This window comes from Dermacentor silvarum, chromosome 3, assembly GCF_013339745.2.
Source record: "Dermacentor silvarum isolate Dsil-2018 chromosome 3, BIME_Dsil_1.4, whole genome shotgun sequence".
Lineage (NCBI taxonomy): Eukaryota > Metazoa > Arthropoda > Arachnida > Ixodida > Ixodidae > Dermacentor > Dermacentor silvarum.
This window is the reverse complement of record NC_051156.1, coordinates 124,740,081-124,755,430: the sequence shown is the minus strand read 5'-3', so window position 1 is coordinate 124,755,430 and position 15,350 is coordinate 124,740,081.

The window sequence follows — 15,350 nt, the reverse complement described above, 5'->3', positions numbered from 1 at the left end:
TGGAATAATTAGCCTCTGTGCGTGAGAGTGTTCTGCTTGCGTAGGCAATCACTCTTTCCATGTCCTCCTGCCTCTGCACAAGAACAGCTCCTAAGCCAACATTGCTGGCATCCGTGTGGAGCAATGTAGGAGCGGTCTCATCAAAGTGGGCAAGCACTGGAGGTGTCTGGAGACGTTGCCGTAAGACGTTAAATGCACCTTGCTCTGCATCGTACCATAGAAAAGCAGCGTCGTCTTTCGTGAGGCGAGTTAACGGCGACTCAATGCGAGAAAAGTCTGCAATAAACCGTCGGTAATAGGCGCAGAGGCCGAGGAACTGCTGGACAGCCTTTCTGTCGGATGGTACGGGAAACTGTGCGACAGCGGTAATTTTTGCAGGATCCGGGCGGACACCAGCGTGGCTGACGACGTGACCAAGAAACTGTAGTTCCGCAAAGCCAAAGTGGCACTTCTCCGGCTTCAGGGTGAGGCCGGAGGATCTTAAGGACTGAAGAAGTGCTTCAAGCCGTTCGAGGTGTTCTTCAAACGTTGCGGAAAATACGATGACGTCGTCGAGGTACACTAAGCAGGTTTTACACTTCAGACCGGAAAGCACAGTATCCATGAGGCGTTGGAACGTAGCAGAGGCAGAGCACAAGCCGAAAGGCAAAACCTTAAATTCGTATAGGTCGTCTGGCGTCACAAAAGGAGTTTTTTCACGGTCTCTCGGGTCTACCTCAATTTGCCAATATCCGTTCTTCAAGTCCATTGAAGACAAGTAACGTGCGTGTCGAAGCCTGTCGAGGGAATCGTTGATACAGGGAAGCGGGCACACGTCTTTATTCGTCACCTAATTTAGTTTTCGGTAGTCCACACAGAAACGCAAGCTGCCGTCTTTTTTCTTGACTATAACTAAAGGGGATGCCCATGGACTCGTTGATGGTTGGATCACGTCGTCTTCAAGCATTTTTGTCACCTGTTGTATGACTTCACGTTCTCTGGGAGCCACACGATAAGGATTTTGGTGAATTCGTCTCGCCGTATCCTCTGTAATTATTCGGAGCTTTGTTAGAGGCGTCCGACCAACTTTTGAAGTCGACGCAAAGCAGTCCACGAACCGGGCCAATAGCGTAAGAAGCTGTTCTCGTTCGTGCTGCGGCAAAACAGGGCTGACGTCAAGTACAGGAGCTGGGTCTTGTGTAGGCACTTCTTCGAGTAGTGAACAGCAGCCGCGAACATCCGCAACACCGTCAAAATAAGCCACAGCCGTGCCTTTTGGAAGGTGCCGTCTCTCTGTGCTAAAATTTGTTAGCAATAGGTTCGTGCGCCCATCAGTGACATTTACAATTCCTCGTGCGACCGAGATAGCGTGAGTAAGTAACAAAATGGTTATTTGGTCGGCAACTCCTTCGCAATGAAACGGTACGTCACAGGGCACCGAAACAAGAATACATGACCGAGGTGGGATTACGACGTCATCTTCTGTTAGACGAAAGGAATTGTGTTGCGGCGATAAGCAATGGACTAAACCAGGGCTCTTATAAAACGTCACCACACGGTCTGGAATGTTAATTACGGCGCCATATTCTCTTAGGAAGTCCATTCCAATAATGAAATCTTTACAGCACGCAGGAAGAACGATGAAAGCGGCCATAAAAGAAGAATCTGCAATATTAATTCTTGCAGTACATCTTCCAGTAGGCATCAGTAATTGGCCGCCTGCCGTCCTTATGTGAGGACCCGTCCATGGAATCTTTACTTTCCTCAGGCAGAGGGCGAGTTCCTGCCTTATTATAGAGAAGTCATCACCAGTGTCGACTAACGCTGTCACTGGCTGCCCATCCACGAAAACATCTAGGTCGGCGCTCACAATTTCTTCGGGGTCGGTAGTTTTCGGCTTCTCGGCGTTCTGCAGCAGGCGAGTCGGGGGCTTTTTATGGTCTTCCGGCGGGCCTGAAACCTTACCCCCCGAGGTCGCCGCCTTCAGTTTCCCCGGCGGGGGCTGGGCGACCTTCAGCCTTGAAGGTTAGCAAAAGTACGTCCAGCAGGCATCTGGCGTGGAAGGGTTGGAGAGCGCGACCGGCGGCCGAAATCAGGCCGATCATTGGGCACAGATTCGTCATTCGGGTGCGCTATGGGAGGTCACGGAAATGCAGCGTCGTCGCGGCGTAGCAAGGAGTCGCCATCTGCACGTAGACCATCAGACCACGGACGAATGGGTCGAAATGATCTGTCGCGATGCCAGCAATGGCGCGAAATATGGCCGGCACTCCCGCAGTTAAAACAGAGAGGGCGGTTATCCATGGTGCGCCACGCGTCGGATCTCCGAAATTGTGGCCGTCTCGTAGGGTTGTTTTGCGGCAAGGTCCAAGGCGCGGCGAATGACGGCTGGCGGTATGACTGCATCGGCATCACGGGTGCGCGCCTCAATGCCTCCTCTTGCGGCGGCGACCAAGGAGCGGCTCTCGGAAGCCGGTTGTACGGGGGTGTGGTTGTAACGGGTGGGGAACATCGGACAGCGGCGGCGTAACTCATAGGACGCTGGTGGTGGGGAAGATCGGCTGCCGGTAACGCCTGCCCGATTTCATCGCCTACCACTTCGGCGATAGACGCGACGGGGCTTTCCAGTGTCGGTGTCAGGATCCGGTGAACTTCTTCTCTGACAAGCTCTCTGATCAATTCACGCAAGGGGCTCTGATACTCTGGAGTCAATGCGGTAGCATTGATTGTGGTGCTGGTGGACAGTCGATCGTACTGCCTGCATCATTGATGAAGGGCCCGCTCAATAGCCGTAGCCTCTTTGATAAAATCAGTGACGGTGACTGGTGGATTCCGCACAAGCCCCGCGAACAGCTGCTCTTTTACACCTCGCATGAGGTAGCTTAGCTTCCTATCCTCGGTCATGTTCGGGTCGGCTCTACGAAAGAGACGGGCCATGTCTTCGGCGAACATTGTGACCGACTCATTGGGTTGTTGCACCCGTAGCTCCATCAACTGCTGGGCACGGTCGCGTCGGTCGGCACTTGCAAACGTATCGGTGATTTTCTGCCGAAAGTCATGCCATGTCGATAGACTAGCTTCGAGGTTCTCATACCAAGTAGGTTCTCGTACCAAGCCCACTGCCGTCAAGCGCGAAATAGACGTGGGAGAGCTTTTGCTGCTCAGTCCACTGGTTAATCTGGGCGACGCGCTCATACTTGTCAAGCCAGTCTTCAATGTCTTCGAAGGCTGCACCGCAATAGCGTTCGGGAACCAGCGCGTGAAGAACAGTTGCCTGTTGTTGACTGGGAGACCGGCTGCATTGGGGTGCTTGCGGTGGGCTGTTTTCGGCCATTGCCAGATGTATCGAGCTCCTGGAAAGATGTGGTTGAAGAGGGGAAAACTCCGGGGCAAGGCCTAGAAGTCGACGACTGAAGCGATGCACGGGGGTCGCAACTGGTGACAATGCGTCCAGGCTAGATGAACCACTCCCAGAAGGAGTTTGGAGCATCAGGCGTGGTCAATATACCCAACACCTCAACTACTGTCGCGGTACAACGCCAAGAGAGGACAGGGAGACGTTCTTCAAGAACAGCAGGACAACCTGTTCAAGCAAAACAGAACAGAGACACGTCTTCTTCGTCGTCAGCCAAAACCCACTGACCCACTAGGCGGAGTCCATTAATGCCCCCATCGTCGTTGTCGTCTGCCTAGAGCACACGTGTCAATATAATGACATGCTGGTTAAATATATACGCTTGCAAAGAGTGGAATAGAGCTCAATGAGTACAGAATTTCTGTTTACAGAGTGACTTGAAGGCTTTCGCGACACTTTGGGAGTTTGTATATATGATAGTCTTTTGAAGTTTTCATTTCGTTAAGTGCTTTACAGCTGACAAAAGTGCATAGCCCTCAGCCGTAAAGATACTTGTTTCCGGGTGGTCGCTATCTTAGAAATGTATCTGTGTAATGGGATGTACTGGAAATGTGCTCGAAATGTGCTCCTAGACAATTAGCCGGGTCCTCAAGAGTGTCTCCTTATGTGTTTAGTAAAGGTAGAGGATGGGTTTCGCGGCTTTTTATTTTCTTAACTCTGCTCCAGACTTTTCTTTCCTGTGTATAGGAATTAATGACAGAGATGTATTTTTGTCAGCTTTCCCTTTTGGCGCGGCGGCGCGTTCTACCTTCACACTTATTTTCTTAAAGCTGATAAGGTTTTCTGTCGTCGGAGAGTCGCGGAGGTGATTCCATGCCTTATTTGTTTCTTTCGTGCTCGTCACAGACCCCGTGAACGAGGCGCAGACGCCAGACTAAATTCCAAAGCCGACTTATTAGCTTCCGAAAATAATCCCACGAAAGCAAGGACAATTAGTAATCGGTCCTCTGGTGCACCAGCGAACGCCGGTTGATGTCCAAAAATCGAGTCAGAGCCCAGAGTTGTCAAAACACAACAAAATATATTCTTCACACAAGGCAGTTACACACACACGTGCACACTTAGGCTAGACATATCACAATACAATTCAGATGGGTAATCACAAAACAGAGGAAAATAATAAACGGCAAGCACTAAGAGTCCTACACGTAAAGTACAAAATGAATAGGAACACTAAGTGTCCAAGCGTATTCACATGTGCTGGTCTTGAGTCGGACGATCTCGGCGTAGCTCGAGGCAAATCTCGAAGAAGGAACTTCTTCCGGAAATGCAGACACTCGATGAACTCGTTGAGTAGCTTGCCAGAAAATCCCCTTCTTCCGCAGACGGTCAGTCTTCGCGTTACATCTCTTCACCCGAGCGCTCTGATCCCCTTCCGATTCCCGCACGGCGTTTATATAGCCTTCACGGGCGTTCTGGAACCTTCCTATCGGGCTAGTGCTCCCGTAGCGCTGACGTAACTGACGCTATGGTCCCGTCAAAGTTGTGTATTCCAATGGGTGAAAACGCCCAGTAATTCGAACGCGAAAGCATTTGCGACGGTTAATTCGAACATACCGCGCACCGACAATGCTCTCAGCAGCGCGCCAAATCACGTGGCGGCGCCTCCGACCGGCATTGCTCCGCAACCGCCATAGACCAAAAGGTTAGGCGAGACGCCTCAACGCGGGTCTCGCCTAACCTTTTGCTCTATGGCGAGGAAAAAAAAGAGAGAAAAAGAACCGCGGCGGAAATTTCACTCTCTCAAATGGCAAGGTCACCGTTTCTGCGTCGCGCCGGAACACGCGTGCCGACGTCTCAGCCAACGCTGCGGCTGCAGCGTAGAGGGAAGCAACGGCAGAGGCCCAGTCCGGCCAACGAAACTGCCCACGCAGGCCAACGCTCGCTTCAACGGCAGCAAACGAAACTTCGGGGAGCGGGTTAAGCTGACACCGGGCTGGTAGGAGCGGCGGCGCCAGCACGGCGGCGATCGCGCACGGAGACAGTCGAAGGTGAGGGAGTTGAGAGGGAGGGCAAGGGGAGCCAACGAAGCGACGGGGTTGCCGAGGCCAAATGCGCTTCCCTACCGCCCCCCTCCCTCCTTCTACGGTCTCCGCGCACGCCCGTCGCCGTGCCGGCGCCACCCGCTCCCTGAAGTTTCGTTTTCTGCCGTTATCGGGAAGCGAGCGTTGGCCGACGTGGGCAGTTTCATGGCCCTCGCTCGCTATGTGCTTGCACGCCACAATATTTCACCACTCGCACCGTTCGTACGTCGTGCTATGGTGCACGAATAGGTCAAAAAATAAGTCCTGCTTTTAATTCGAACAAATTGTCGGGTCCCTTCGAGTTCGAATTATCCAGATTCGACTGTACTTTGTAACCTGGGCTGATTGCTTCTGTCAGACATTTCGCGACAACAAATGGGGATATCGTACGGACAGTCTTGTTTTCGTGTTGGCTATATATTACGTCGTACTTGGGAAATATTTCTTTGGGTTCTATAAAAAAGTTGAGTTTCATCGGTGCGCCCCTTTTCAGGGAGCGATCAAGAAGTGGGGGAAAACATTTGCCATATAAAATTGCAAAATTCGGCAGCGATGGTAGCCACCCACCACCGAGCCCAACAAGGGGACGCTACAAGGTTGGAATACTTGTAGACGCCAGCCATGCATCGCCGCTATAACCTAATATAAAATACCCAAGGTTGGATAAGTACACCAGGTTAATAATCCTTGCCGCCCTGAAATTCAGAACTGAGAAGTTACTAGAAGATGGGATAGATGGAAAAGTGAGAGAGAAATGATGATGATGATGTGTGGCGTTTAATGGCGCAAGGGCCAGCTATGGCCAAAGAGCGCCATGACATATGGTAATAAAATGTTTATGTATTATGAATGAAGTGATTAAATTGAGTTGCTAATGTACATGTTATGTGGCTGTAAAGAGGCCTAAGAACGGGTCGCTGTAAACAGCGTAAAATAGAATGACAATGATTCATGACAAAATAAAAATGAGCATAAAAGTTTCACTACGAAAAGATGATGTAATAAATGACATACAAGGACTACTGCCTCCACAGGGCTCTTGAAGTAGAGAGCTGAGAGGCGTGTGGTATAAGAACTTATGTCACTGCAGCTACAGCCTCGAAGGCGAGGCTGTGCTACGCATGACCTGGCCAAATTATTTCTAAGACGTTAACTTCATCAAAAAAGCTAAAAACTGTGCTTAAGTTAAAAAGTGGTTCGTTGCTCAGAAAAAATTCTGGGTGAAATGGGATATGCTGGCGATATGCAGAATAAAGTACTTTTTACGCTCCCTTTCTATTTCCTTGCACTGGATGAGGACATGGAGCACTGTAAGGGTGTCGCCACACCTTCGACATGACGGAGTATCACTTCCAGTCAGTAGGTAAGAGTGGGTGCCGAAGGTGTGACCTATTCTTAATCGGCACAGGAGCACTTCTTTGTATCGTGCTGTTTTCTCTGATATCCAGTGCCCTAATTTTGGTTTGATAAAATGCAGTTTATTGGATACCTGGGTATCCCACTGTTTCTGTCAGTGCTTCTTCAGCTTATGACGTAAGTATGGTTTAAGGTCTGTGGCTGGAATTGGTATGTTTCGGTCGGCGTTGCTAAAAAATACTGAGGTAGCGTTCTCGTCAGCATCTTCGTTGCCTTTTATGCCACTATGGCCAGGCACCCAGCATAGGACGATGACTTGTTTAACCGTATAAGCTGAGCACAGCAATGCATATAGTTCGTTAAAAACAGTGTTCGTGTTTTTTCGTACGCTCATTAGAGCACGGACTACACTCAATGAGTCCGTGAACACAATAGCTTTTGCGAGGTTCATTTGTTTTATGTGTTTAACAGCAGAGAGTATCGCGTACGCTTCTGCCGTAAAAATGCTTGTATGTGGATTTAATGTACCAGATATTAAAAACGATGGTCCTAGAGCTGCATAGGCAACACCAGCAGGAGACTTCGAAGCGTCTGTATAGAATTCAGCACAGGAATACTTATCCTGAAGTTCACTGTAAATGTGAATGTATACGCGTATCAGGTGCTCGTTTCGATATTTCCACAAAAGAAATGTGACACTGTATATTCTGCCACTCCCAAGGTGGTGGGAGCCGAGTAGGAGCCATTAGAACATTCTTCAGAAGAGGGGCGCCTAATTCTTCTGACAGTGCTTCCAACAGAAGTGACAGAGGAGGCCTAGTGGCCGGGCGGTTACAGAACAGCCTGGCCGCGGACATGTCGCGAATGGTAGAATGGCATGGATGCTGACTATCTGATTTAACCTTCAGGGCGTAGGCAAAGCTTAAGTATGTCCTTTGGAGATGTAGTGACCACTCGTTTGATTCATCGTACAGACTTTCTACAGGACTAGTCCTGAAGGCACCTGTAGCAACACGGATACCTAAGTGGTGAACGGAATCTAGCATCTTCAAAGCACTAGGTGCAGCGGAGTTGTATACTATAGCTCCATATATATATTCGAGGCGCGACCGAATGAGACTTTTGTAGAGGTTTAAAAGGCATCCCCTGTCACTTCCCCAAGATGTCCGGGACAATAGCTTCAGTAGATTCATTGTCTTCAGACACTTCGCTTTCAGATATTTTAAATGGGGGATAAATGTTAATTTAGTGTCCAAAATGAGGCCTAAAAATTTGTGTTCATGGCTCACAGATAGCCGTTGTCCATTAAGATGAATGCAGGGGTCAGGTAGTATACCTCTCTTGTTCGAGAAAAGAACAAAAGTGCTTTTTTGAGGGTTCAGTTTAAATCCATTCTCGTCAGCCCATTTACTTAATTTGTTTAACCCAAGTTGTATATGTCGCTCACAGATAGAAATGTTACATGATCTAAAACCTATTTGTACGTCATCCACATACACCGAATAAAACATCGTACTAGGTAAGACAGTATGGAGCGAGTTCATTTTCACAACGAATAGAGTACAGCTCAGTACACCACCTTGTGGTACGCCCGTTTCTTGAGTAAATGGACGAGATAGGATATTACCAACCCTAACACGGAACGTGCGATTAGATAGATAGCTTTGAATCACTCTCAAAAGCTTGCCTCGGACTCCCATTGCAGCCTGATCACGGAGAATTCCAAAACGCCAAGTTGTATCGTATGCCTTCTCCATATCTAAAAATACCGATAATAAAAACTGTTTGTGCACGAAGGCATCCCGGATATTCGCCTCGATGCGAACAAGGTGATCAGTTGTGGATCTACACTCCCTAAAACCGCACTGCAAGGGGTCTATTATTTTGTTGATTTCAAAATAATGGATCAAGCGTCGATTTACCATTTTCTCAAAGAGTTTACATAAGCAGCTTGTCAGGGCTATAGGCCTATAGCTGCTGGCCAAACACGGGTCCTTGCCTTCTTTTAGAATAGGTATTATGATTGCTTCCTTCCAGGCGGACGGAATATAGCTGGCAGAGAAAATGACGTTGAAAAGCGATAGGAGTGTTTTGTGTGCTTCGGGGTGTAAGTGTTTTATCATCTCGTACACTATTCGATCATTTCTAGGGGCCGATTTATTACACCAATTTAGAGCAGCCTGAAATTCTGCCATGTTAAATGGACGGTTGTAAGGTTCATTTCTGTCTCCTTTCCGATCCAGAGGCAGTCGCTCTGTTTGTCGCCTGTGTCTCAGGAATGCATCTGAGTAATGGGAGGAACTAGAAATGTACTCAAAATGTTCCCCTAGAGAATCAGCTTCGGCCTCAAGAGTGTTTCCTTGTGTATTGACTAATGGTAGAGGATGAGTTTCACGGCCTTTTATCTTGTTTACCCTGTTCCAAGCTTTTCTTCCGTCTGTATAAGAATTTATGCTAGATACGTATCTTTGCCAGCTTTCCCTTTTGGCACGGCGGCGTGTTCTTCTTCCTTCAGACTTTATTTTCTTGAAGCTGATAAGATTCTCTGTAGTTGGAGAGTCGCGGAGGTGATTCCAAGCCTTATTTTGTTTCTTTCGCGCTTCCCTACATTCATCGTTCCACCAGGGAACACGTCGTTTGAAAGGTGAACCATTTGTTTCGGGGATACATATTGACGCGGTATCAACAACAAATGCCGTCAGATATGCCACTGCATCATCTATAGGAAGCGTAGAGATGTCTTCCCAGTTTATGCGCGTGAGTTCTTCATACCGCTTCCAGTCGGCTGACTCGACTTTCCAATGGGGGACGCGTGGAGAGCACTCTGTGCTTTTGTTAATTTTAGGACGATAGGAAAATGGTCACTCCCATATGGATTTTTAATCACGTTCCACTCTACCCTTACAAAAAAAATTGTTCGAAATTTGTTGAAAAGTCATTGTTCAATGTCAACAAATAGCATTGAAAGCACATTGAGGCTTTGTTGAAACATTATTGAGGAAATTGTTGACAGGTGTTGAATAATTGGCCCGCGACATTTTGTTGAAACATCATTGGGTCGTTTCAATTTGAGAAGTCATTGATGGATTGTTGAAACCATGTTGAATTCCAATATTGAAAGCCCATTGAAGAACTGTTGAAGATGTGTTGAATGTCAATATTAAAAACCTGTTGAGACATTGTTGAAATATGTTGAATGCCAATATTGAAACCCCATTGACATAATGTTGGAACTGTGTTGAATGTCAATATTGAAACCCCATTGAAATATTATTGGAGCAGTATTGAACATCAATATTGAAACCCCATTGAGATATTATTGAAGCATTGTGGAATATCAATATTTAAACCCCATTGAAGTATTATTGGATGAGCGTTAAACGTCAATATTGCTTGATGGTTGCAAAAGGTGCTACGTATCAGAAACAGGACACAAGAGGAAGAACACAGACAACACACACGTTAAGTGCCAAACATGTGTTGTCTGTGTTCATCCTCTTGTGTCCTGTTTCTGATGCACGACACCTTTTGCCTCCATTGTGTTATACCAACAAGCCTAACGTGCAATCTTAGTCAATAGTGCAACACCATTTAAATATTATTGGAGCAGTGTTGAACATCACTATTGAAATCACTTGAGAGCCCACTTAAATATGCTGTTTGGTGAGTAGTGTTGAAAACTGCACTAGACTTTTCTTTAAATACCGCTGAGCTACGTTGAGTCTCATAGCATTACCATTGATGCCATATTGATGTGGTCCTTGCATACTAGAGGACAGGAGCAAACTTAAATGCAGGCACTTTTGTATTGCAGACCTGGGTCACCCAGGGATCAAAACCACTTTTAGATATAGCCTGTAATAAAACATATTATAGAGCTGCTAGCAGAACCATTATGCCAATTTTTAAATTGGCTTAACACACAAAATCAATACTCCTTCATGAAATCAACAGCTCAAAATTGATGTGGACAAAAAGTATTTTTTTCTAGATGAATTGTTTATTGAAGCCAAACATTTTTTAACTGTACAGCCATGTGTGCCTTGAGATCAAAAAATCCTAACGCAATCTACAAACTGCCAGCAGCTTGATACAATAACAAAGTTGAGTACTGAGAGATGTAAAGTTTGCATGGCCCTAAAGTAAAACATTTCTGAAAATTGAAATAAATAGAACAGAAATAATATACAAGCATTACAGTAAAAACATTTAAAAAGTACTTGCTTTCTCTATTTGGTAGCCAGTAACTTAATAATCATGGCACTATTTGCATGAGCCCACTGGGACTCTTACTTATTGGTTAAATTATGTGTGCCCATTTCACTAAACGTTATCTACCTCTGAAACGACATGGCAATTACAATAAGTTGTGCCATGGCAGCAGTTTATTGTGCTGTATTGCTTGTTGCACGATCCAGTTGCATTTTCTGCCATCATTACTAGGTTCCTGGGCAGGTCATTACATACCAAGCGATTTATTCACTTTTACTACTTAAGATTTTTATCTGATAGACAGTGGCCATTAGTTACCTGCTGGAAGACTTAAATGGAACTGGCATGAGGAAATTTGTTTTAATTTTTGAGTGCTGCAAAACAAGTTAGAATGAAAGAATTTGCAAGAAATCAGATTTCATGCGTACGTGAAAGAAAGCACATCACTGCCTTGCCCGAGAACTGTTGTTGCACTCTGAATTTAAGCAAACTTTTACCTATTAATTCTTACTGTTTTGAAATAGCAAAATAAACCATTACTACAAACATATGTTAATATGTAGTTTTTCTTAAACCGAACCACTCTGACAACAGCACAGATTCCACTTTCCGGTGTATGTATGAAACCTAATTTTCTGTAAAATTTCTCACTGCGCCTACTTTTACTTTATCAAACAAACTTGAAATGGTGTGCCGTCATGGAACAGTCTTGGCATGAAAGACCCGAGATACCTATGAAATAAAATAGTCAAGAAACACTATATTTTGTAGAAATATATTAAAAATTTACATAAAATGTACTAAAATACAAAGCGCAACACTTGTGCAATTAATTATTAATCACAACACAGTACTTGTGTCTGAACCATCCAACCTGGGCTTTTCAGGTGACTAGAAACATCATCATAATAAAAAAATGTTGAGGGCTGCAAGTGCACAGCACTTGAACTGTCCACAGACTTGAGCTCTTCTGGACACTTCAGGTCCCTTGCGAGAAGTGAGGCCAGAGTGTTCTTAATGTGGGCCATGTTTGTCCTAGGAAACTTGTGACAGGTAAAGCCTGTAAAAAAAGGGAAAACAGCATGAGGTTTAAGATCAATGTTCCACATGCAAATGTGCGACATGCAGTATTCCCTGTTATAATGAAACTTTCATTTGTTTTGTTTATTCAAAGTTTTCACGAGTTCAATTCTGCAGAATGACCAGCCTTCAAAGTGGAGTGGCGCCGGAGGACTCCACTTAGTACAATATGCAGAAGGCAAACAGGAAAAGCCCACTGTGGTAGAATAACTTCATGAATATCCTTGGTGTGAAAAATGTGAATTTGCTTGCTTAGGAACAAAATGGTGGAAAAAAGACTTCATACTGTTGGTGAAAAAACTTAAAGGTAGACTACTGGCAACTAAAATTAGTTCTCTCAACAATCATAATCAAAATGTGCAGCAGTTTATTGCACTTTTCCTTGCAGGAGTTGCTCCAAATACGGTTATGCGGCCAGAATTGAGCATGGTATATCTGAATTTGTTTTACGAGCTCATATGATACTGGAGTGCACTTCTCGCATTATGATGGCCATTCTTATGCCTCTCTACTTAAAAGAAAATACTGCTTATAACACGGATTTACTGCAGTTGCACGCCAACCTGGTTACACTAACACAAATAAATGCGAAGAAGAAATACGAACAAATGCTCAGTCTTACAAGAGAAATATGCAAGTAGACTGGCTCTGCTAATCCTTTGAGGGTCACTGCCATGCATGTAGAGTGGCGGAAACAAATCGTGTGGTCATGACCATAAATATGAGGCGGCAAAAGAACATATAAATAAGCATACCTTTTAAGAATGAAGTGTCCCCAAGCATCACATTACAGATTCTGTAACCTTCTGCGACTTCTACAAAAATCCTGATTGTGCTGTTGCCCCTTGGCTTCTTCTAAAACTGATATTTTTCTTTACCCTATGGTGCCCATCACTGAAGTAGTTTGGGAGTATTCACCTAGTTTAATGTTTTGTGAGTGTCATTACATTTAAAAAATGTGATTATGCTAGTTGGCCCTGCATGCTACAATAAACATGGTGTAAAACAGCGGACACTAAGAAAGCTTTGTCACTTTGTGACCTAAAAAATTATTTACCCATTTTTTTCTTGAAAGGTCACTCTGAAGAACAATCCAGAATAAAAATATAACGCTTAAATTGGGGGACGTATTTCCAGAAAATATGTGATCCTCAAAGGGTTAAACATGAACACGTACAAAGCTCATTCAATCTTTGATAAATCTAAACCCATAGTACTTGAGCACTGGTTTATAATAACGCTGAAAACAGGCAAGTGTGTCCTTGAAGTAAGAAAGCAGGAGACATTTCCAACAATTTCAGAGTGGGAGCTGTGGATATGCCTCATGTTCTGTAAGAAGCTTTATATAGTAGCTGCCAAGGGCCTATTGAGTACTGATCATTTTATGGGAACGTGAGGAAAAGTCAAATAAATACCCTTGTTTTTTCCACATCCTAGAATACAATGTGATAAATTGGATCTTAATAGGTTGAGTGCATAGAATGAATGAACATTGCTAAACATAGCAATGTTGACAACGAAGTTGGCAACTCTTCTATTGTTGCTTTGATCGAAACAACCAAACAATTATGCCCCATAACTTAAGCTCCCTCTGCTAAAAGGCTACTGTCTGCCACCACATGGACCTCCTTCGAGACTGGAGCAACTTTAATTCAATGTGGTCTGTCGAAATAGGTGAAACCACTATGTTTTGTGTTACATAATCTGGAGGGCCATTTTGATTGCTGAAATTTGGTGGAAGTGCTGTCCCTCGAGTTGAGCAGTAACTGCACTTGAGCATAGCTTCTCCACAATTCCTATATTATAACAACACTTTCAGGCTACTTAAGCACACCCACTATACCACCAGATTGGTAGCATGCTTCAGATTGGTAGTTGCTTCATTGCAACTGTTCATTGCATGGACAGTCAAGTAGAGCAACTAATGTGCAAATACACCTAAATTTGTCAGTTGTAGCCACCAATCACTTCTGGCAGTTAAGGCTGCTTTTAAAATTTAGCACTTTAGTAGGGAGGCGTTAGAGACTTGAGATCAAATGAACATTCATTCCAAATAGTAGGCTATTGTAGCACGTAGTTGCAGACACAGGCTACTTGAAAATCATTTGTTGCGCTAATAGCAAGCTGGTAATTCCAAGTACAAAATGTGAATGCAAAACTGCAATGGGAAAAAGGATGTACGGTACTTGCCTATAACAGCGTTGACCCTGATAAGGCCAAGAGCCTCTTTTTGCCTATTGGTGGTGGTGTTTTCGAGGAGTGGCCCATGAGGTTCTCTGTGAACACATGGTGAATCAAGGCCGTTGCAAACTTGCCTGGTCCACCATCGCAATCTGTGCCAGGATCATGTGAATGAGCACTTCTCCAACGTATGTGAAACGGCACATTTAGGTAAATATTAGTGAGGTAGTTTAAGGATTTTAAGCACATTTACACAACAGCCACACTCCAAATAAATCACAGAAATACTGCCTGCTCCAGACCTAAAATGTCAACTAATGTAACTAATAAAAACAACTAAAACTAATGCCATAGCTTGTTATCCTGTTAGGATGCCATGTGCTTCAGAAAAACAAGGATTCACCCAGTACAAAATAATATAGTAAGTAAACCAAAGCATCGAAAACTTTAATGCAAGTAGCATTTTTAGGATACTTCACATACTTTCGGGCGTCTGCCTCTAAGTATTTTCCAGCCAATTTGTGTCACTAGGTGGTCAATGGCCTAATGGGTAGGGCTGCTATGTTGAGGGAAGTGGGTTAATAACCATCTAATGGACCTGCTTGGAACTCTGAGTGTGTGACTCAGAGTATGTGCCACTCTTCAATGAACCTCTTTCACGCCATCTTGGGCAACTGCTGCTTGTGTTGGCAAGCAGCAGTAGCAGCTCAAACAGTAAGATAACTGTCGACGTTAATGCGATTACCACTACACATCAGATTCGCTTGCTGTGTCTCAGACCTACTCAGCTGAATGTGTACATAAGACACAAAGGCAGGGTGTGCCAACTGCCCACCTCATTAAATAAATTAATCGACTCGCAAATCAAAGGCTATGCAAAATCGCAAAGGAGGCACTTAACGCTAGCAGTTTTACTAAATCTTAAGGAGAATACCTCCCGGCAATACATTCTCCTGGCAACAGTGCATTTGATCATGGTGACGCTAGACGATGAATGGCTAAAGAATTCACCTTTCGCATTCCGGCTGTGGTGTCTCCAGGCTCATTTTGATTCTGAAAACAGATGTCAGTATTAAAATGTGATGCCACGATAACTCAAAAGC